The 22,340-nt window shown below is 46.1% G+C and overlaps 1 pseudogene; it reads left to right on the top strand.

The window, feature by feature from the left end:
- The first annotated feature begins 10,651 nt into the window (after positions 1-10,651).
- On the top strand, positions 10,652-12,595 carry LOC123395702 (annotated as a pseudogene).
- The last annotated feature ends 9,745 nt before the right edge of the window (positions 12,596-22,340 follow it).

Here is a 22,340-nt window from a genome sequence, read left to right as displayed (position 1 = left end):
TTTACTCCGAAGAAGCGGACAAGCGGAGAAGAAAGAGGAAAAATGAAAGGAAGGAAGAAGAAGAAGAAGAAGAGAAGGAGAAGGAGAAGGAGGAAGAAGAAGGAGAAGGAGGAGGAGAGAAGCTCCTTCTCTTCTTCTCCTCCTTCTTCTCCTTCTTCTCGTCCTTCTTCATTTCTTCTTCTTCTCCTCTTCCTTCTCCTTATCTTCCTCCTCCTTCTTATTCTTCTTTTTCTTCTCCTTCTTCTTCTCTTCTTGCTTCTTCTCTTCTTGCTTCTTCTCTTTCTTCTTCTACGTAGGTTATTTTCCCGAACAAAGACATACTTAGCTAATTATCCTCCAAAATGACATAATTAGCATAGTTTGGTAAAAACATCATAAGAACCTTGGTTAGCTCATTAAATGACTAATTTAGCTCCAAAATGACATAATAAGGTCAAAATGGATTAATAATCATAGTTGGCTACAAAATGACATATTTTATCCAAGTTAGCTCTAGAATGACCTATACTTAGCTAAGTTCTCTCCTAAATGACATAATAAGGCTATGTAGCTCCAAGATGACCTATTCCACCTAACTTAGCTATTAAATTGCCTATACTTAGCTAAGTTCTCTCCGAAATAACCTATATATATACTTCTTCATCTAGTATTATTCTTCTAACTTTCTTATTTGTCATTTTGCAGATTACATTCACTTCACGGGAAGCTTGGGTTATATTGATGGAATGCTTGAAGATGATTTCTTGTACCATGGCTTCACGGAAGCTTGAATTGAAACTATTGTAGTATATGGATATATATGAAACTTTGTATGCATGTGGATGAAACTGGTGTAATATATGGTTTGGTACGGATGCAACTTGCATAACATGTATGTACTATGGATGAAAGTTATTTTAATATGGTTATGAGTACGACAACAAATTTATTTTTGTCAAATACAAATATATATATATATATATATCCAGATTATTGTGAAAATTGCAGGATATAATAAGAAATAAAATAAAAAGGGGTTGGTTCCCCCCTTTGCCGTTTGCCCCCACATGGAAAAGGGGGGAGGGCAGATGGCAAAGAGGGGAGAGAGAGGGGCTGGTTCCCCCCTTTGCCATCTACCCCCATATTGCAAAGGGGGGAGGGAAGACGGCAAAGAGGGGAGAGAGAGGGGCTGGTTCCCCCCTTTGCCGTCTACCCCCCACATGGCAAAGGGGGGAGGGCAGACGACAAAGAGGGGAGAGAGAGGGGCTTAGTTCCCCCCTTTGCCGTCAGCCACCTCATGGAAGAGGGGGGGGGAGGGTAGACGGCAAAGAGAGGAGGCCTGCCGTTAACACTTAACGGGACCGTTGGTGTATCTGCCGTCCCATTTAATCTGCCGTCTGCCCCCTCATGGCAAAGATTCTTTGTCATCCGCTTTAAAGAAGCAGACGGCAAAGAACGTCTTCACCGGAATTTTTGTTGCCGTCTACTTTGCCGTCTGCTGACCGACGACAAAGCCTTTGCCGTCCGTGGTTCCCCCTTTGCCGTCAGCCATGGCAGACGGCAAAATTATAAATTCCAGTAGTGTAACTTGGATTCGAACATATACATGAAGGTTCCTGAAGGTATCCCTGTTCCGAACCATGATAGAGAAAACATGAGTCTATTCAGTGTTCAACTTCAAAAGACATTGTACGGACTTAGAGAGTCTGGTAGAATGTGGTATAATCACCTAAGTGATTTCCTTCATCAGAAGGGCTACACAAGCAATACAGATTGCCCATCTGTTTTTATATGGCGATCCCAAGATGGATTCTATATAATCTCGGTGTACGTGGACGATTTACACATAATCGGTACACCTCAAGATATTGAGGAAGCGAGTTCCTACCCGATGTCGGAATTCGAGATGAAGGATTTGGGTAAAACCAAGTTTTGTCTAGGTCTGCAACTTGAACATTCCCTTGATGGGATTCTAGTGCACCAGTCGGCCTACGCCTAGAAGGTGTTGGAAAGATTTGGATTTGACAAGGCATATCCTTCTAAGACCCCGATGGTCGGGAGATCTTTACAGCCAGACAAGGACCCGTTCAGGCCTAAGGAAGAGCGGGAGGAAACTCTGGGACCAGAGGTTCCTCACCTAAGTGCAGTTGGAGCACTCATGTACACGACAAGACATTTCTTTTACCGTCAATTTGCTTGCTAGGTACAGTTCTGAACCTACCAAGAGACATTGGAAAGGTGTCAAGGACGTCTTCAGTTACCTGCAAGGGACCAAAGATCTTGACCTATTTCATAGAAGGAATCAAGACCCATCCCTTATAGTCTATGTCGATGCTGGGTATCTGTCGGACCCTCATGATTGCAAATCACAGATTGGATATGTTTTACTTTATGGTGGGATTGCATTCTCCTGGAGATCAACCAAGCAAACACTTGTGTCAACCTCCACGAACCACTCGAAAATAATTGCACTATTCGAGGCATCAAAGGAATGTGTATCGCTTCAGCGGATGATCAGCCACATTCAGGAGACGTGTGGGCTGAACAACGTACAAACCCCTACCATTATCTATGAGGATAATGTTGCTTGTGTTGCACAAGTTCAGATGGGTTATGTGAAGAGTAACCTCACAAAACATATTAGTCCCATGTTCTTCTATGCACACGAACTGCAACAGATGATCGAGGTGAGAGTCTTGCATACTAAGTCGTGTGACAATCTTGCTGATATGTTCATTAAATCGTTACCGGCATCATGCTTTAAGAGGTGTGTGTATGAAATCGGTATGATCAGACTTAGAGAGATGCAAGGTTCAGGGGGAGAAACTTCACAAATTCGTCGCTAAAATCTCGATCCCGGTGATCGAGTACACAACCAGGTGGTTGAGTGGATTGTACTCCTTTTCTCTTGAGTGAGTTTTACTGATGTTTCTCACCTAAGGTTTTTAACGAGGCAATTAGTGAAATACAACAACGTATACTATGTGCTTTTTCTCTTTTCCCACTGGGTTTTTTAGAGTTTTGAGACATGGATATACGGATAATTACCCAAGGGGGAGTGTTGGGAAACTGGGCCTGGCCCGGTTGCACGTGCGTTGGTAGCGAGGCTAGCTAGCGTGCGAGGCACACAGCCAACCCCTATCGTTTTCTAATCTCACGTTAGATGGGTACTTATCCCTTAATCCCATACCCCTATATAAGAAGAGAAGATGTAATCATTGTAACAGACATGATCATTAATAAAGCTTGATTCGTCCCTACTTTCTGTGTTTTCTACTTTTGTGTGCTTGTCTATGACACTTCTCTGTTCCGCAATCTTGGACCGGACTCGCCGGCACGTGTTGCGGAACATTTAGAATATGAAACACGTTTGTAGCTAAGTGGTTCGCTAAAACCTATAGCTATCCAAACGATCGACCAATACTTGTTTTCCGCGCACGATGGCCGGCCACGGTGTGTATTATCTAATGTTTTAAATAGCGGGCTACGGCAAATAGCGGCGAGCCTCTAAATAAGCTATAGCGGAGCAATAGCGGGCTATAGCGGCATATTTGTACATGATACCATTTAGCGGCACCCTGCTGAAAAGGCTATAGCGAGGCTATAGCCCATGGGCTATTTAAAACTATGGTATTATCCTGACCTGTCCCTCGCAAAGGGCAACCGATGGCTCGTCCCTGGCTCCGCTCAGAGCTCGTCGTCCCCGGTGTGATCGCCCGAAGACGCATCCACGGCATAGGAGCACCTGTGATGGCGGCGCATCTCGGACGTTCACCCGCATACATGGCTAGGGTCTTTGCGGGAGGAAGAGGAGGCGCCGGTAAGAGCATCTCCAACAGCCGCGCTATACAAGCGCCGCGCCGAAAAAAGGCTGTATTTAGCGCGCGCGCGACGCGGCGGCAGCTCCAGCGGGCGCGCAAAAACGGCGCGCGCGCCATTTCCAATTGAGCGCGCTGGCCGAAACGCAATCCCGCGCCCATTATTTGCTGCGCCGGCTCCCGCGCGCGCGACTCTCCCGCGCTCACTCCTTCTTTCTTCTGCGCTCTCTCCTGTTCTCTCCTGCGCTGGCTGTGCACTCTCTGCGCTCGCTCTGCACTCTCGCGACCGCTCCATCCGACCACGCCGCCGCCTCCATCCGACCGCGCCGCCGTCGCCGCTCGCGCCACCGTTCGGCGCTGCCCCGGACTATCCCCGAGCCGCCGTCGCCGCCCGCGCCCGCCGGCGCTTCCCCGGCCTGTCTCCGCTGCGGCCGCCGCCCGCGCCCCCCGTTCAGGCGCTTCCCCGGCCTCCCCGCGCCGCCGCGCTTCCGCCCCACCCCTCCTAGTCCGGCCTCCCCTCGCGCGCCTCCGACGTCCAAGGAACAGCGCCCCACCGCTCGCTGCCGCGCCGCGCCCGCAAGGTGTTCGACAAAATGCCTACAAGGTATGTATTTCTTCAAATTTATGAATTTGGTGCATGTTTTGAATTGTAGTTTTTTATAGTATAGTATTGAACATTGTAGATGAGTTCGTCGTATGATTCTTCCGAAAAAGAATTTGATATGGAAGAGGAGGAGGATCTTGCAATGATCATAGCTATGCATATCAATAAAAAACCGAAGCACGGTGGTTCGGTTATGGGTCGGGAAATTTTTTGGAGAGATAGGATTGATGCCCATAACAGATTGATGAAGAACTATTTCGTGGAGAATCCCACATACCCGGAGTCGTATTTTCGTCGCCGGTTTAGGATGAGCACAGACTTGTTCAAGCGCATTGCAGAGAAACTTGCGAGCCATGACCGGTTTTTCCAGCAAAGGAGGAATGCCGCCGGAGAGCTCGGGCATAGCACCTTTCTGAAGGTGACAGTCGCTTTGCGTATGTTGGCATACGGTATCCCGACTGATTTAGTTGATGATCACTTGGCTATGGTTGAGAGCCAAGCCATCATGTGTGTCAAGCGCTTTGAAGTGGGAATTGTGCAAGTGTTTGGCGAGGAGTATTTGAGATCTCCCACTGCTGAAGACGCCGCAAGGCTATTGGCGATGAACAAATCTCGCGGCTTTCCTGGCATGCTTGGCTCAATAGATTGCATGCATTGGAGTTGGAAATATTGTCCTAAGGCATGGCATGGGCAATTCCACGGCCAAAAAAAGGGTTCCACTATAATCCTTGAAGTGGTGGCCGATCATGAGACTTGGATTTGGCATGCATTCTTGGGACATCCCGTGCGAGTGCGACGGAGGGCTGAAAGGGTTGCCCGTTTTGTTGCCTCGTATCATGCCATTCGGCGTCCCGCAACACACAATGATCTTCAGAAGGATCGGATTAAAGAGTGGTGGGCATGGCATGGACGACAAAGAGCGTGATTTTATTGCATTATTTGTATCGTATTGTTCATGAACTATTGGTTGTGTTCATTGCATTATTTGTTGTACTGAACGAGAAACTATTTGTTTGAGTTGTAATAACTATTTATTGTTGATTTATTTTGTTTGTTTGATCGTTTTTCTCACTATTTTTTGAAATGTATATGTGGTTTGTGCCTGCTGCGCGCTGCATTTTTGGGCACTGCTGGAGCACGGCGCGCGTGCTGCATTATAGCACGGTTGTTGGAGCCAGCGCCTATCTCTGCGCTAAACCAGCCGACGCTCGCGCTGTAAAAACATTTTTTAGGCGCGGCGCGAAGCGCGGCTGTTGGAGATGGTCTAAATTTGTTTCCGGTTTGACGCTTGGTTTTTTCCCGAGGCGGGGAATACGGATTGGATGAAAAAACCGACTGGGAATCTGGGATGCGGGAGAGTCGGACGAAAACACCAGCGAAACGAGTGCGAGCAGGAAACAGAACGCTGTATGTATATATAGCCAGATAATATACTAGTCCTAGGAGGAGAGACCGTGCAAATTACTCGGTGCTCATATATAATTATATATTCGTAATCGACCAAAACGCGTCCTAAGATGGCGGCGACGCAGATGATCCTTGGCGACGGCAGCACCAAATCGCCAGCAGCGGCGCAGTGGTCCGACCTCCCCGATGACCTCCTCGGCATGGTCCACTTCAGGGTTTTATCCCTACGCGATCGCGTGCGCTCCTCCGCCGTCTGTAAGTTGTGGCGTGAAGCTGCTGCACGCCTCCCGGCACCGCCTCCCCCCCCCCCCCCGCTGCTGCTCCTATCGCCGAACAGCTGCAGCAGGACTAAGCACCTGTGCAGCCCCGATGACAGCTGGGTCTTTCGCGTCCCAGGCAAGTTGGTCAATAAGCGGTTCGTTGGCTCCCACAGCAATGGCTGGATCGCCCCAATCGACAGTTCCGAACTCATGATCGTGAACCTGTTCTCCGGTGCTGAGGTGGTGATATGCTCAACGAGGCCGGGCTATCTGCAAAATCCTTTTGCGAAAATTATCTTTTCTCAAGTCCCCACCTCAAGCAGCTGCATAATCGCTGCCATCAGTTCAGATTGGTTAAGCATTGCACTATGCAAAGTTGGTGCGATAACATGTGGATCACAAAAGGTTGGCGCAAGCAAATATTTGGGGACATCGCCTTTTGCAACGGTGACCTTTATGGGCTCTTACATCGTTCCAAGGAATTGGTCAAGTTTGGAATTAGCATGGAAGAAGACGGCATACCGATGGTCACATCCACCCACCATCTGTCCGTCCAAAGATTCCCTGGTTCCAATCCGCATTTTGATTCTGCCTATATCCTTGAGCTACATGGGCAGTTATTGATGGCCGTAAGAAGCCGGTGGTTACCCAACTGTGAGCGGTTTTTCAAGGTCTTTGGGCTCTTCCATGCCGTCATCGGCGAGCCTTACCAGTACAAGTGGGAAGAGGTGACGGACTTCGGTGACCATGCCTTATTCTTAGGACCGAGATCTTCTATGGCAGTGCACGTACCAGTAGGTGCGGAGCGTCGCGGTCTAGAGAGAAACCACATCTATTACTCGAGCCCTAACTACTCTATGGAAATCAGGCTGCCAGGCTACGAAATGTATTCGGTGATATCAAGCAGCGGTGACCGTATGTATTGCAGGGAAGACCCAACCGTCGGCGATGGTGTGAAGAGAACAGGTATTTCATACTAGGTTGGAATAATACTGCTACGTGGACATACCCTCAAGCCTTTTAGCTCATGTATCCCTATCTCCACTAATAAAAGCAAAAGAAGGCAGATCCAACTCTACATCTGGACTGTCTAAACATTGATCAACGGTCTGGATACGTCGTTAACGAAAACGGTTTTCGTTAGAGCTAAACTAATCGCACACCCCCCACCTCATCTCGTCAATCCCGTCTCTGCCCGCTCGCCCCGCGCCGCGCCGCGCCGCTCGCCGCGCTCGCCCCGCTCCCCCCGCTGGCGCCGCTCCCCCTGCCGCGCCGCTCGCCCCGCCGCGCCGCTCGCCTCGCTCGCCGGCCGGGCCGCGCTCGCCCCGCCTCCCCCGCTCGCCCCGCTCGCCACGTGCCGCACTCGCCCCGCCTCCCCCCGCGCGCGCCGCACGATGCCATCCGCCTCCCCCTCGCCACGTCCTTGTCCAGGAAGAAGCCCGCCGGCGCGAGTTACAGGTCCGTCCCAGATCCTGCTCCTCCTCCGCCTCGCTTCCCACAAAAGTTCATCTTTATAGTTTGTATCTTCAAATCAAATTGATGTTTGTGATTAGACTTTTATTTTCAATTCAAGGAGATGCTGCATTGTTAGCCGAACCATGATTTGTGATGCTTACCTTCAACTTGAAGCCTTGAATCTAATGATACTATATGCTAGCCTTAGGCGACATGATTCAGGTTGTAACATAACATTGTTCGAACTCTTTGGAAGGTAGGCTACTTCTTTTCCTTTAAAAACTACACATGCATGATGGAAACCTGAGGGCTTTCCAAAGACAATTAGTGCTCATAAATTAATGCCATGACAGCTACTACAAGGTGCTTCCTACAAGCACAATAAGAGTCATTACTAACTCTTCATAATTTTTTGACGGAGATTAACACTAGCTTAGGGACAAAACTAAGTAGAGTAACTTGCAATGCCAGGCTGCCAGCCTATCTCCTACAGTAGTTTATTCTTTGAAGCTACTGTAATCTGGACTGCAAGTTCTCCTGTGTAAACTGGTAAAAAGGGATAATGGGGTATTGCATTTGAGTATGCTAGCCGGCCGACAAGGCCATGAGAAGAAAAATAGGCGCAACGGAGCTGCATGAGCAATGAGAGAGAGGCGCATGCGTACTAATGTTGGTGTTGACCATCTACTGCCAAGTCTGAATCAACAGACATTACTAAGAGAAGCCAAAATAATCTTCTGTTCTTGTCATCTTTTCTCGGTAGGTCTGTCTTTCGTCATGAGTACTACTGTCAGCGGAGAGGAAAATGGAGGGGATACTTGAATGACTACATCAACAAAACTGCACAAATGGTTGCATGCCAAATAACAAAAACAGTCATTGGTATGTGTTAAAACCACATATACTGTTTATCATAGTACTTTTCACTAATTATTGCTTGTATGTCAAAAACAGTAATTGGTATGTGTTAAAACCACATATACTGTTAAAACCACATAAACTGCACAAATGGTTGCATGCCATCTACTGCCAAATTAGTACTTTTCACCGAAAACTGTTTATCATAGTCCTTGTATGTCAATGACCAAAACCTTCAGCCCACATTTCACAGGAAAACTCAAGATAAAACCCTGATTGCAAGGGTAATAATGCTTACGACTATGAAAGCTTATTCTTCCTTTTTACAGTGAAAGACTAATAGTTGACATCTTCTGCCACATAGATAGATGGCATGCTTAATTTCTATATGTCTAACTGCCTACAAAATGTAACAAGTATAGTGTTGATTGTTGAAGAAAATAAAAATAACAAATGTATACCTTAAATATATCAACACCTAGATCAGGGATGTCAAACTGGACCTTGTTACAATCCCGCTCCATGATTACCACTTTACCATCAGCAAGTTCTCTGGTACTCGGGTGATGAACAATGACATGCTGGCCAACTGAAAAAGGGGTGCTGCACTTGGTAACCTATTTTCTGGACATAGCTTGCGGTTGAAAATATACTCTAAAGTTTTTTTTAAATATATGAGCAAAAATGTCTGAATTATTCACACATTGATAAGTATAATAGTATTGCTCTTAAATAACTGCGGTACGTATAGCTGTATTTACGTGATATGTTGATGCGAACCACATCTTACTTGCTGTTGTTTCCGTCTCTGAAGTGTTGTCAACTTATTGTCTTAACTGTTTTTTATATGGAAGCACGCGTGTTAGCATATGTTCCTGTCCCTAACCTGTTCTGGTCACGAATATTGATTTCAAATGTTCTTTTCAGTTTTGTTGAGAAGATAAAACATGTGAGATTGATGTTTTAAATCAGCGAGGGGACTCGTGTCTTCATCATTGTTCGTAACGGTAATTCATATCTATCTTACGGTTACTTACCAATGCAGTAAGCTTTAGCTAAAATTGCCCACAAAAACTCACTGTGACACACACAATCTGTAGTAAAATTAATGGAGCATTGACTGGTGGAGCCCGGGCAACTGCTCAGGCTAGCCAGCCATTGGCTCCGCCACTGCAATTGAGTGTTCGGTTGAGAGACCACCTCATCCCAGGATGATTTGTCCATCATGAGATGAGCACATGAATTTGGCGCGACAGTACTGTCTCTCATTTTATAAGTAGTGGGCTTACGAGGGATGAGGTGGTAATGGAGCCAAAGAAAACCTCAAACCACAAAAATTGATTAGATCCAGAGTTAGGATCAGAGTATCCATTCAGCATGTGTTTCTTTGCACCAGATACATCAGGTGCTCCTGTCCATTCATTCGTAGTAGAACATTTTGCACAGTTGTAAGCTTCAGTCCTGTACACACAAGAAGTAAACCATGGAGAGTATATTCGTAGTTTACTTTCTGTTTCTACTTGCAGATATCAAGTTAAAAGTCTGAAATTTCCAAGAACTAAACACTCGCAATTCATGACTATGTTTTTGGAGAAATTTCTGATACCAAGGGTGACAGACCCCTAAATTTACATTCCATTTTGTCGGGAAACTCAATGTAGCAATCGACTTCGCAGCCATAGTACATTGCAGTATCACAATTAACAGCGCCGCGGATCTCCGTTCGGGGCCCGGCCCGTCCCCGCCGCCCGATCGCCCCGCCGCGCCGTCGCCGCCATGGTACGCGGATCTGAGCTCTCGCCCCCGCTCCTCCCGAATCAGTCTCCGTCCCGTTTCGCCGCAGTTTTCGTGCCGCGCGCGCCGGGATCTGACCAGTTGCTCGTTTTTCCTGCGGCCGCTCAGGTTGGAGATCAAGGTGCGCCCCCCGCCCGACCCCGTGCTGGATCTCGGCCCCGCTGTCCCGTTTTGGTTGCTGCCGTTGCTCTTGTCGTTGGGTTAGTTGGAGAGCTGATTTCGTGTTCGTTTTTGTTGGTGTGATCAAAGGAAGTTCGCGCAGCGGTCGGAGAGGTTCAAGTCGGTGGATCTGCACCCCACCGAGCCATGGCAAGTGCCCGCGCCTTCCTGGCGTTCAGTGCATTTCGGCCGCGTCTGCGGTGTCGGTGCTGCTTGTAATTACGGTTGATAACTTGTTTTTTTTGCAATGGCGCATGATCCTAGCAAGCTTGTACTCGGGGACTCTCTGCATCTGTGACTACCAGACGCAGGCAAGGCACTTGAGCTCTTTTTATGTTCAGTTTTTGTCCCTCTTGTATAATGTTGAATCTCTTGAAGTAACTGTTATGTACTTCAGTTCGTACTCGTAATAATCGATCAAGTACTAACACCACTAACACATGAATAGAACAGGATTAAGGCTGTCTCAATTCCTAACGCTAGAGCTTGATTTCTCATGTATTTTCTGTTGTTCATGATCTGCATCCTTGTTTATTGGTCAGTCGTGGAGAATTTCCCATGCCGTAATTCTGATCATGTGCTGTAAGCTTTCGACAAGTAGAAAGTGCTGTAAGGATTAAGAACTTCAGCACCTGGACCCTCCCCGCTGACACATATAGCTTGTTTTAGGCTTGTCACTCTTGTTAGATAGTACTGATACCCTCTCTGCTGACACATATACCCTCTTGCGAAAAATATGAAATGGTGACATAAGTACATCCTTTACTATTTCGTTATCTAGATTTAGTCGATCTATTTAGGATACAATAAGCCAAACTGAGCTTGCACAGTAGAATCTATGCTAATTAGGTTTTAACAAGATGAATTATGCACTTACGGTGTACTATGTCAAAAACTTTCCCTGGCTCCTCTCCTCATTTTGTTGCTCAATATTATTTACTAATTTAATTCTTGACATGTATATCTGTGGAGTACTTTTGTATAAAGTTTAAAAGCTGGCTCCACAGAATTTGATTATTTAATATGTTGTTTTTGTATATCTTGCAAACCATGGTGAAATCATTCGAAGTTTCAGAGCTGCCAGGTATACAACATACATATCATCAAATGTAAATAGAAATTGGGCTGAAAGTGGAATCTGGAAACGACTTAAGTATATGATGCATATTTGAACAAAATTTCAGTGCGGTCGGCAAAATTTGTGTCAAGGAAACAATGGGTTGTTGCCGGTGCAGATGATATGTTCATTCGTGTCTACAACTACAATACCATGGACAAAATTAAAGTTTTTGAGGCTCATACTGATTATATCACATGTGTAGTAGTCCATCCAACTCTTCCATATGTGTTGTCATCATCTGATGACATGTTGATAAAGCTTTGGGACTGGGACAAAGGGTGGATGTGCACTCAAATCTTTGAGGGGCATTCACACTATGTCATGCAGGTTACTTTCAATCCAAAGTATACTAACACTTTTGCAAGTGCATCTCTTGACCGCACTACAAAGGTCTGTTACACACCCCCTCGTCTGCATTGACATTTTAGTATGAGCCATGACTCATGATGTGGTCTTGTTCATTAATGCTTCTTAATCTGAAATGGCAGATATGGAGTTTGGGTTCTCGAGATCCAAATTTTACGCTAGATGGACATCAGAAGGGTGTGTGAACTGCATTGATTACTTCACTAGTGGTGACAGGCTCTATTTGATTACTGGTTCCGATGACTCCACTTCAAAGGTCTGTCTTTTGTACCTGCTGTAGTATTTTGAACCTTCAAGTGTTGGTTCAGTCCTAAGATGGATAATTATGATAAACCAGGTCTGGGATTATCAAGCCAAGAGTTGTGTTCAGACTCTTGAAGGCCATACACACAACATTTCTGGGATTATGTCATGCAGTTTACTTTCAATCCAAAGGATACTAACACTTTTGCATATGCAGGAATTAAATTCTCATGTATGTTTGTAATATTAGTCAAAACGTGCATTTGCACATGCTCAATTACTAGTACTAGAAGGAGTCCGCGCGGCGTGCCACTTTTCTGTACGGGCTTCTCTTTTTACCCTAGTTTTGGTTGAACCTGTTTCTGTTAGATGTAGTCATGAAAATGGGAGTTACTCGCAAGAAAAATGAAAATGGGAGTGGTTGGCGGCAACCCTCCACATGTCATCGTATGAGGCAAAAGTAACGCTCCTTCTTATGGATATGATGTACACACGCACAAAACTCTGGGAGCATGATATATTCATTATTCAATTAGAGTTTCTTTTTGAAAGGTTCAAATATAATATCAAACACGAGTTTTGTTGATTGAATATTGCATTGAATATAGTAGAGCAAAGAAGAAACCCTTGCCCGATCATCACCCACGTCGAACAACATATTAATTGTAGAAAGGGAAGACAGATACAAACAAATCATTAATAAACCGACCATTTTTTTAGAGCAACCACATAAATTTTATTAATCCAAAATCAAGTTACATGAAGCAACACATGTGAATAATTAAAGATACACCGGGATAAATCTTTTTAGCCTAAAAACTTTGCAGAAAACATCCTAAGAGATCAAGAAATACAAAAAGATTCATAAGATTTTCCATAACCACCGAAGCCAAACTCCAACAACGCTGCCAAGCCGCACACTGAAAGAGACGCCGAACCTCCTTCATTGCAAGATCCAAAAAAACACGATCGCCAACGAGGCTTTGTGAGTCGATGAACATGCCTCCTACACGCAACAAGGCACATGTCGCGGTGGCACGTCAACAAGGGGACGTCCAATTTGGGATAGGATGAGATACACTTCAACTAAAATCATGTTTCGAGAGTTCCAATTCTTCACCAAGTGCATTCTATCGGGACTCGGCAAATTTTCTGTCCGCCGAGTTTGATCCAAAATTGGACTCGACGGAATAAGCAACTCGGTAGTGCAGTGGCTTTGCAGGTTCTGTAGAAAAACGACCCAAGAAACAATCAAAAAACATGGCAGAATATCAAGTTTGCTGAGCTCTCGACGGAAACAACTTGATAAATTATGAAAGGTGGGCCTTGATGTGTAGGAGGCGACAAAGCCGTGACAACGACCTTTATTTGCCTAGTTTCTTCAAATGGAAACTTGGTAAACATTTTCTTATTTTCATTTTTTCAAATTGGAATGTGAGGGTCATATCTTTGCCGAGTTTTGTCCGGTTGAGACACGGTAAATATTTATCAGTTTTTCACTTTTAAAAAACAGAATACCAGGTGTCAGAGTTTTACTAGTGGTTGTGCTAGAAAACTCAGTAATCACTGACAAGTGAGCCCAGGCATCACGTGCAATTGACCAGCTAATCATGTGTCCCATTATACCGAGTTTCAAAACTTGGCAAACGATGTATTTCATCTTAAATGAGGAACGAGCGAGGTGTTCGCTCCAAAGGAAAACACTCACTCTCCTCACTCTGCCCAACCTCTCACAAACCATCTACCTAGCTAGCTCTCTCTCCTTCGACGATGGTTCACCACTATGGGAGTTCTGGATTAGGGGGTCCTCAGATTGTCGGGTTATCCCTATGGGCCAACCATATGGGATGCGTCATTGAAGACCGGATTGTCTGACAACTTCATACTCAAGATGGAAAGCTCCCAAGACTAGACGTGCACTCCAAGCCAAGAGGACCAGTTCGGCCCATCTATCCCCGGCTAAGGTCGGTTACGTGTAACCCTAGGAACCCTGGTGTCTATATAAACCGGAGGTTCTTATGTGCATAGGCAGGTCATCTCATCTAGGGGTTTAGCTCATATGATCTCAAGGTAGATCAACTCTGTAACCTTCGTCACCCATCAATATAATCAAGCAGGATGTAGGGTTTTATCTCTTCAAGAGGGCCCGAACCTGGGTAATACCGCCTCCCCCTCTCTCCTGCAATCCATCTATCCTAGGTCTACTGTTCGGGACCACCTACCCAAGATCTATCGGTTTTGACACAGACATTATGCTTTCATTGAGAGTTCCACCGCCTTATCACTGGAAGGATCGATGGCTCGCCTGATCATCAGCGATCGAATCTACAACGAGGGCATCTTCGCACCCGGACACATCCGCACGCTTGGCAGCATCACGCTGCGCGTAGACTCAACTCGCCTTCCGAGCCAGATTAGAGGTTTCGTCCCCGGTCAACAAATAAGGTTTAGAGACTTTGAATTCTACATCGACTCGTGAAACAATTTGTTCCCCGCCAAAGTCACGGCCTCGGCCGATGAAACTCAAAATCCTGAATCCTTGGCTCCAGGTCCCTTGTCCGACCACGGCCTTGGTCCCCTCTTTGTAGAAGAGTTAACCTTGAGCTCGGACCCGGCCGTTATGTTAGGACAATAGAAAACAGTTATTGCCGAACTTGCATCCCTTGAGGAAGCTATGGAGGTCAACTCCAAAAATCTCGAAAATATTTATGAGGACAGCCTTTGGATGTTAAACGAGATATGATCAGATCCAGTCACTTCATATCTCATATAACGGGAGCCCGACCCATGTGAAGATTGGCTCCGAGGTGGATTATGAGGACTTTTACGGCCCACCCACCACCGACTTGAACGCCACTGTCGAAGTCTTAATCGACGCATTGGACTATGTCTTCAAAGAGCTCGAGGACATGGACGATGAGGCCTACTGCACAACCCCCGTAAACACTGGGCAATGGACCGCAACATTCACCTCCGACGTTTACATGGTAGACACGCCCTGTGACACGGGTGACGTCACACCCAAGCAAAACGGCAATAAGCCCACGGAGGAGCCCTCAAAGCACCAAAAACCGCGTAAGCGTGCCAAGGCAAATAAGGGAAGGGGCTCCACACAAGATACATGTAAAACATGACCTGAGAAGACCACCGTAACACCGAAGCTCCTGTGCAGTAATCGGAGGAACATGCAAATGCCGATCCCGGCGACCTCAGCAATTCGAACAACGACGATTACCTCCCCCCCAGTTGGCGACGAAGACGACCTTGAAGCAAAAGACTTCATAATCCCAAAAGACACCGAAGGCCAGGAGAAGTTCTAGGAGCGGCTTATAGCTACCGCTCACGGCCAAAAAGCAAATCAACGACAACTCTAGGACGAACATGATACCATTAATAGTAGGTGGACCAAAATCCCAGCGGCCAAAGAAGGATACGGCAGGGAGTGTCCGGATGAAAAGAAAACCTACCCACACCGAAGCGTGCTCCCTCAGTTCAATGACGAGGCCCAGAACATGTGTCCTCCCGGCGCACGGACTACGACCAGCCTGACCGCCCGCCCCGAGGGCGCGATGGAGCGGTCGGAGAGAACGAGTATAGACCTAAGCCTCCCCATAGAAAAGGAGAAGAACATATGCACGCTTGGGACACACCTGACCGACGATACGTTAGATCAGGTCACAACTGATCCATCTATAGATCCACGAGGTACTCTGTCACGCCCAAGATGCGACCCTATCCACAATTTGGCACGAGGGCCTCATCAGGAATAGAAGCGCATCTCGTCGTGTCGCAAGAATGGATATCGTTACAAGTACATGTACTGAAAAGAAGATATATATATATATATATATATATATATATATATATATATATATATATATATATATAATTGGCTTACACTCGCCACAAGCTACATCAGAGTCACATCAAGAGTAAGAGCAGGGTCCGACTACGGACGAAAAACAAACGAGAAAATAAGAACGACGTCCATCCTTGCTATCCCAGGCTGCCGCCCTGGAACCCATCCTAGATCGATGAAGAAGAAGAAGAAGAAGCAACTCCAAATGAACAATCAACGCGCTCGCGTCAAGTAACCTTTACCTGTACCTGCAACTGGTGTTGTAGTAATCTGTGAGCCACAGGGGACTCAGCAATATCATTTCCAAAGGTATGAAGACTAGCAAAGCTTAATGGGTGAGGTATGGTTAAGTGGTGAGGTTGCAGCAGCGGCTAAGCATATATTTGGTGGCTAACTTATGAGTACAAGAAATAAGAGGGGGAAGATCTACGCATAACGGACGTGAACTGCTGATGATCAAATCAATGATCCTGAACACCTACCTACGTCAGGCATAACCCCACCATGTCCTCGATCGGAGAAGGAACTCACGAAAGAGACAGTCACGGTTACGCACACAGTTGGCATATTTTAATAAAGTTAACTTCAAGTTATCTAGAACCAGTGTTAAATAAAGCTTCCACATTATCACATAACCGCGGGCACGGCTTTCCGAAAAGATTTAACCCTGCAGGAGTGCTCCAACTAGTCCATCACAAATTACCACAAGCCGCATAGAAATCCACAATCACGAAGCTCGCGATCTCGTCGGATTCGCTAGTGGAAGACCACAACCCTGAGATTACCCAAAGCATCACCGGAATCCCGATGCACAAGATATTCCGTCAAAGGTAAAACAAATCCAGCAAGGCTGCCCGACGTGTCGATGATCCCGATAGGAGCCGCGTATCTCGTTCTCAAGACACGACGGATGAGCTAGACGACGGGATCGCTAAACCTCTGGGCGACCAGAGGGACGCCGGACATCGCTCAGGTCGGACCAACACTCATGAGGAGCACTGGCCCGGGGGTTGATTAAATTATCCTCGGGTTCCGGAAAGTCCCTATGCAATTTTATGAGGTGATTAGGAAAATGTAGTACCAAAGTTGGGCCTTGCCAGACCAGCTTTAATCTAAAATGAATTATCAAGGGGGTGCCCATAACAACCCCGATCGTGTTAGGAACGCTCAATTATGGAACATAACACCGGTAGCCGAAACTAAGGGGGCAAAGGTGGAACAAAACACCAGGCTAGAAAGGTCGAGCCTTCCACCTTTTACCAAGTATATAGGTGCATTAAATTAAATAGCATTAATATGGTGATATGACAAGTTGTCACGCCCAAGATGCGACCCTATCCTCAATTTGGCACGGAGGCCTCGTCAGGGATAGAAGCGCATCTCGTCGTGTCGCAAGAATGGATATCGTTACAAGTACATGTACTGAAAAGAAGAGATATATAACAGAGTTGGCTTACACTCGCCACATGCTACATCAGAGTCACATCAGTACATTACATAATCATCAAGAGTAAGAGAAGGGTCCGACTACGGACGAAAACAAACGAGAAAATAAGAACGACATCCATGCTTGCTATCCCAGGCTGCCGGCCTGGAACCCATCCTAGATCGATGATGAAGAAGAAGAAGAAGCAACTCCAAATGTACAATCAACGCGCTCGCGTCAAGTAACCTTTACCTGTACCTGCAACTGGTGTTGTAGTAATCTGTGAGCCACAGGGGACTCAGCAATATCATTTCCAAAGGTATCAAGACTAGCAAAGCTTAATGGGTGAGGTATGGTTAAGTGGTGAGCTTGCAGCAGCGGCTAAGAATATCTTTGGTGGCTAACTTACGAGTACAAGAAATAAGAGGGGGAAGATCTACGCATAACGGACGTGAACTACTGATGATCAAATGAATGATCCTGAACGCCTACCTACGTCAGACATAACCCCATTGTGTCCTCGATCGGAGAAGGAACTCATGAAAGAGACAGTCACGGTTACGCACACAGTTGGCATATTTTAATAAAGTTAACTTCAAGTTATCTAGAACCAGTGTTAAACAAAGCTTCCACGTTATCACATAACCACGGGCACGGCTTTCCGAAAAGATTTAACCCTGGAGGGGTGCTCCAACTAGTCCATCACAAATTACCACAAGCCGCATAGAAATCCACAATCACGAAGCTCGCGATCTCGACGGATTCCCTAGTGGAAAACCTCAACTCTCAGATTACCCAAATCATCACCGGAATCCCGATGCACAAGATATTCCGTCAAAGGTAAAACTAATCCAGCAAGGCTGCCCGACGTGTGGACGATCTCGATAGGAGCCGCGTATCTCGTTCTCAGGACACGACGGATGAGCTAGACGTCGGGATCGCTAAACCTCTGGGTGACCGGAGGGGCGCCGGACATCGCTCAGGTGGGACCAACACTCATGAGGAGCACTGGCCCGGGGGTTGATTAAATTATCCTCGGGGTCCGGAAAGTCCCTATGCAATTTTATTAGGTGATTAGGAAAATGTAGTACCAAAGTTGGGCCTTGCTAGACCAGCTTTAAGCTAAAATGAATTATCAAGGGGGTCCCCACAACACCGATCGTGTTAGGAGCGCTCAATTATGGAACATAACACCGGTAGCCGAAACTAAGGGGGGCAAAGGTGGAACAAAACACCAGGCTAGAAAGGTCGAGCCTTCCACCTTTTACCAAGTATATAGGTGCATTAAGTTAAACAGAATTAATATGGTGATATGACAAGGTGTCACGCCCAAGATGCGACCCTATCCTCAATTTGGCACGAAGGCCTCATCAGGGATAGAAGCGCATCTCGTCGTGTCGCAAGAATGGATATCGTTACAAGTACATGTACTGAAAAGAAGAGATATATAACAGAGTTGGCTTACACTCGCCAAATGCTACATCAGAGTCACAGCAGTACATTACATAATCATCAAGAGTAAGAGCAGGGTCCGACTATGGACGAAAACAAAGGAGAAAATTAGAACGACGTCCATCCTTGCTATCCCAGGCTGCCGGCGAGGAACCCATCCTAGATCGATGAAGAAGAAGAAGAAGCAACTCCAAATGAAAAATCAACGCGCTCGTGTCAAGTAACCTTTACCTGTACCTACAACTGGTGTTGTAGTAATCTGTGAGCCACACGGGACTCAGCAATATCATTTCCAAAGGTATCACGACTAGCAAAGCTTAATGTGTGAGGTATGGTTAAATGGTGAGGTTGCAGCAGCGGCTAAGCATATATTTCGTGGCTAACATACGAGTACAAGAAATAAGAGGGGGAAGATCTACGCATAACGGACATGAACTGCCGATGATCAAATGAATGATCATGAACACCTACCTACGTCGGACATAACCCCACCGTGTCCTCGATCGGAGAAGGAACTCACGAAAGAGACAGTCACGGTTACGCACACAGTTGGCATATTTTAATAAAGTTAACTTCAAGTTATCTAGAATCAGTGTTAAACAAAGCTTCCACGTTATCACATAACCACGGGCACGACTTTTCAAAAAGATTTAACCCTCCATGGGTGCTCCAACTAGTCCATCACAAATTACCACAAGCCGCATAGAAATCCACAATCACGAAGCTCGCGATCTCGTCGGATTCCCTAGTGGAAAACCTCAACTCTGAGATTACCCAAAGAATCACCGGAATCCCGATGCACAAGATATTTCGTCAAAGGTAAAACTAATCCAGCAAGGCTGCCCGATGTGTCGACGATCCCGATAGGAGCCGCGTATCTCGTTCTCAGGACACGATGGATGAGCTAGACGTCGGGATCGCTAAACCTCTGGGTGACCAGAGGGGCGCCGGACATCGCTCAGGTGGGACCAACACTCATGAGGAGCACTGGCCTGGGTGTTGATTAAATTATCCTCTGGGTCCGGAAAGTCCCTATGCAATTTTATTAGGTGATTAGGAAAATGTAGTACCAAAGTTGGGCCTTACCAGACCAGCTTTAATCTAAAATGAATTATCAAGGGGGTCCCCATAACAACCCCGATCGTGTTAGGAGCGCTCCATTATGGAACATAACACCGGTAGCCAAAACTAAGGGGGCAAATGTGGAACAAAACACCAGGCTAGAAAGGTCGAGCCTTCCACCTTTTACCAAGTATATAGGTGCATTAAATTAAATAGCATTAATATGGTGATATGACAAGGTGTCACGCCCAAGATGCGACCCTATCCTCAATTTGGCACGAAGGCCTCGTCAGGGATAGAGGCGCATCTCGTCGTGTCGCAAGAATGGATATCGTTACAAGTACATGTACTGAAAAGAAGAGATATATAACAGAGTTGGCTTATACTCGCCACATGCTACATCAGAGTCACATCAGAACATTACATAATCATCAAGACTAAGAGCAGGGTCCGACTACGGACGAAAACAAACGAGAAAATAGGAACGACGTCCATCCTTGCTATCCCAGGCTGCCGGCCTGGAACCCATCCTAGATCGATGAAGAAGAAGAAGAAGAAGCAACTCCAAACGAACAATCAACGCGCTCGCATCATGTAACCTTTACCTGAACTTGCAACTGGTGTTGTTGTAATCTGTGAGCCACAGGGGACTCAGCAATCTCATTTCCAAAGGTATCAAGACTAGCAAAGCTTAATGGGTGAGGTATGATTAAGTGGTGAGGTTGCAGCAGCGGCTAAGCATATATTTGGTGGCTAATCTTACGAGTACAAGAAATAAGAGGGGGATGATCTACGCATAGCGGACGTAAACTATTGATGATCAAAAGAATGATCCTGAACACCTACCTACGTCAGACATAACCCCACCGTGTCCTCGATCGAAGAAAGAACTCACGAAAGAGACAATCACGGTTACGCACACAGTTGGCATATTTTAATTAAATTAACTTCAAGTTATCTAGAACCAGTGTTAAACAAAGTTTCCACGTTAACACATAACCGCGGGCACGGCTTTCCGAAAAGGTTTAACCCTGCAGGGGTGCTCCAACTAGTCCATCACAAATTACCACAAGCCGCATAGAAACCCTCAATCACAAAGCTCGCGATCTCGTCGGATTCCCTAGTGGGAAACCTCAACTCTGAGATTACCCAAAGCATCACCGGAATCCCGATGCACAAGATATTTCGTCAAAGGTAAAACTAATCCAGCAAGGCCGCCCGACGTGTCGACGATCCCGATAGGAGTCGCGTACCTCGTTCTCAGGACACGGCGGATGAGCTAGACGTCGGGATCGCTTAACCTCCGGGTGACCAGAGGGGCGCCGGACAACGCTCAGGTGGGGCCAACACTCATGAGGAGCACTGGCCCGGGGGTTGATTAAATTTCCTCGGGTTAATTACTCCCTATGCAGTTCATTTGTTATTAGGCAAATGTAGTACCAAAGTTGGGCCCTGCCAGACCAGCTTTAATCTAAAACAAATTATCAAGGGGGTCCCCATAACAACCCCGATCGTGTTAGGAGCGCTCATTTATGGAACATAACACCGGTAGCCAAAAACTAAGGGGGCAAAGGTGGAACAAAACAGCAGGCTAGAAAAGGCCGAGCCTTCCACCTTTTACCAAGTGTATAGGTGCATTAAATTAAATAGCATTAATATGGTGATATAACAAGGAACCCATGTTTTGCATGGAAGCATCTGCACCTGCAACTAGCAACGCTAACAACATGGATAAGCAAGCGGTAACATAGACAAACAGTGGTTTGCTAGGTCGAACAGGTTGAAGGTTACCATGGCATTGTTGAGAGGCTGATATTTAACAAGTGGTAGGCAACGAGACATAAACGATAGAAGCGATAAACTAGCATGGCAATGATAGTAATGGTATCTGAGGAAATGGTCATCTTGCCTGAGATCCCGCTTGGAAGAAGAGTGACTCCGTGAAGCAAACGAACCGACATAGTCGAACGGGTCCTCACATCCGACACGCTTGCGGAACTCTATCGAGACGAAGCAAACCGAAAACACAAATCATCACACGGAATTCACCACACGATGTACAACACATATGATGCATGAGCAGATGGGTACATGCAAGTCACGGCATGACAATTCACACAATCAAACACTACACATTAAGTGAAGTTCAATAAGCAACGAGTTGCATATTGAAGAATCTCCACGTTTAATTATTTAGTTCTATCCCGATTAGATACACGTCAATATTAAAGGTGGTTAAACATGGCAAGAGGTGAAGCGCAATCAAACTATCTATCTAGGCATTTTAAATGAGGTCGGAAATGACTTATAGCATCTCCGAGACAACCTCATATGTTAATTTACAAATCTGACCAGATCTGAACTAATGCATTTAATTGGTTGTTAAACCGCAAAACAAATAGGTTCACGTGATTCTACGTGTCATGGCAAGCAATCTACACATAAAGAACATCTCCAACGGAGCTACGAACTAAAAGT

Source organism: Hordeum vulgare, chromosome 5H (assembly GCF_904849725.1).
Source record: "Hordeum vulgare subsp. vulgare chromosome 5H, MorexV3_pseudomolecules_assembly, whole genome shotgun sequence".
Taxonomy (NCBI): domain Eukaryota; kingdom Viridiplantae; phylum Streptophyta; class Magnoliopsida; order Poales; family Poaceae; genus Hordeum; species Hordeum vulgare.
This window is presented reverse-complemented; position numbering and strand designations above follow the sequence as displayed.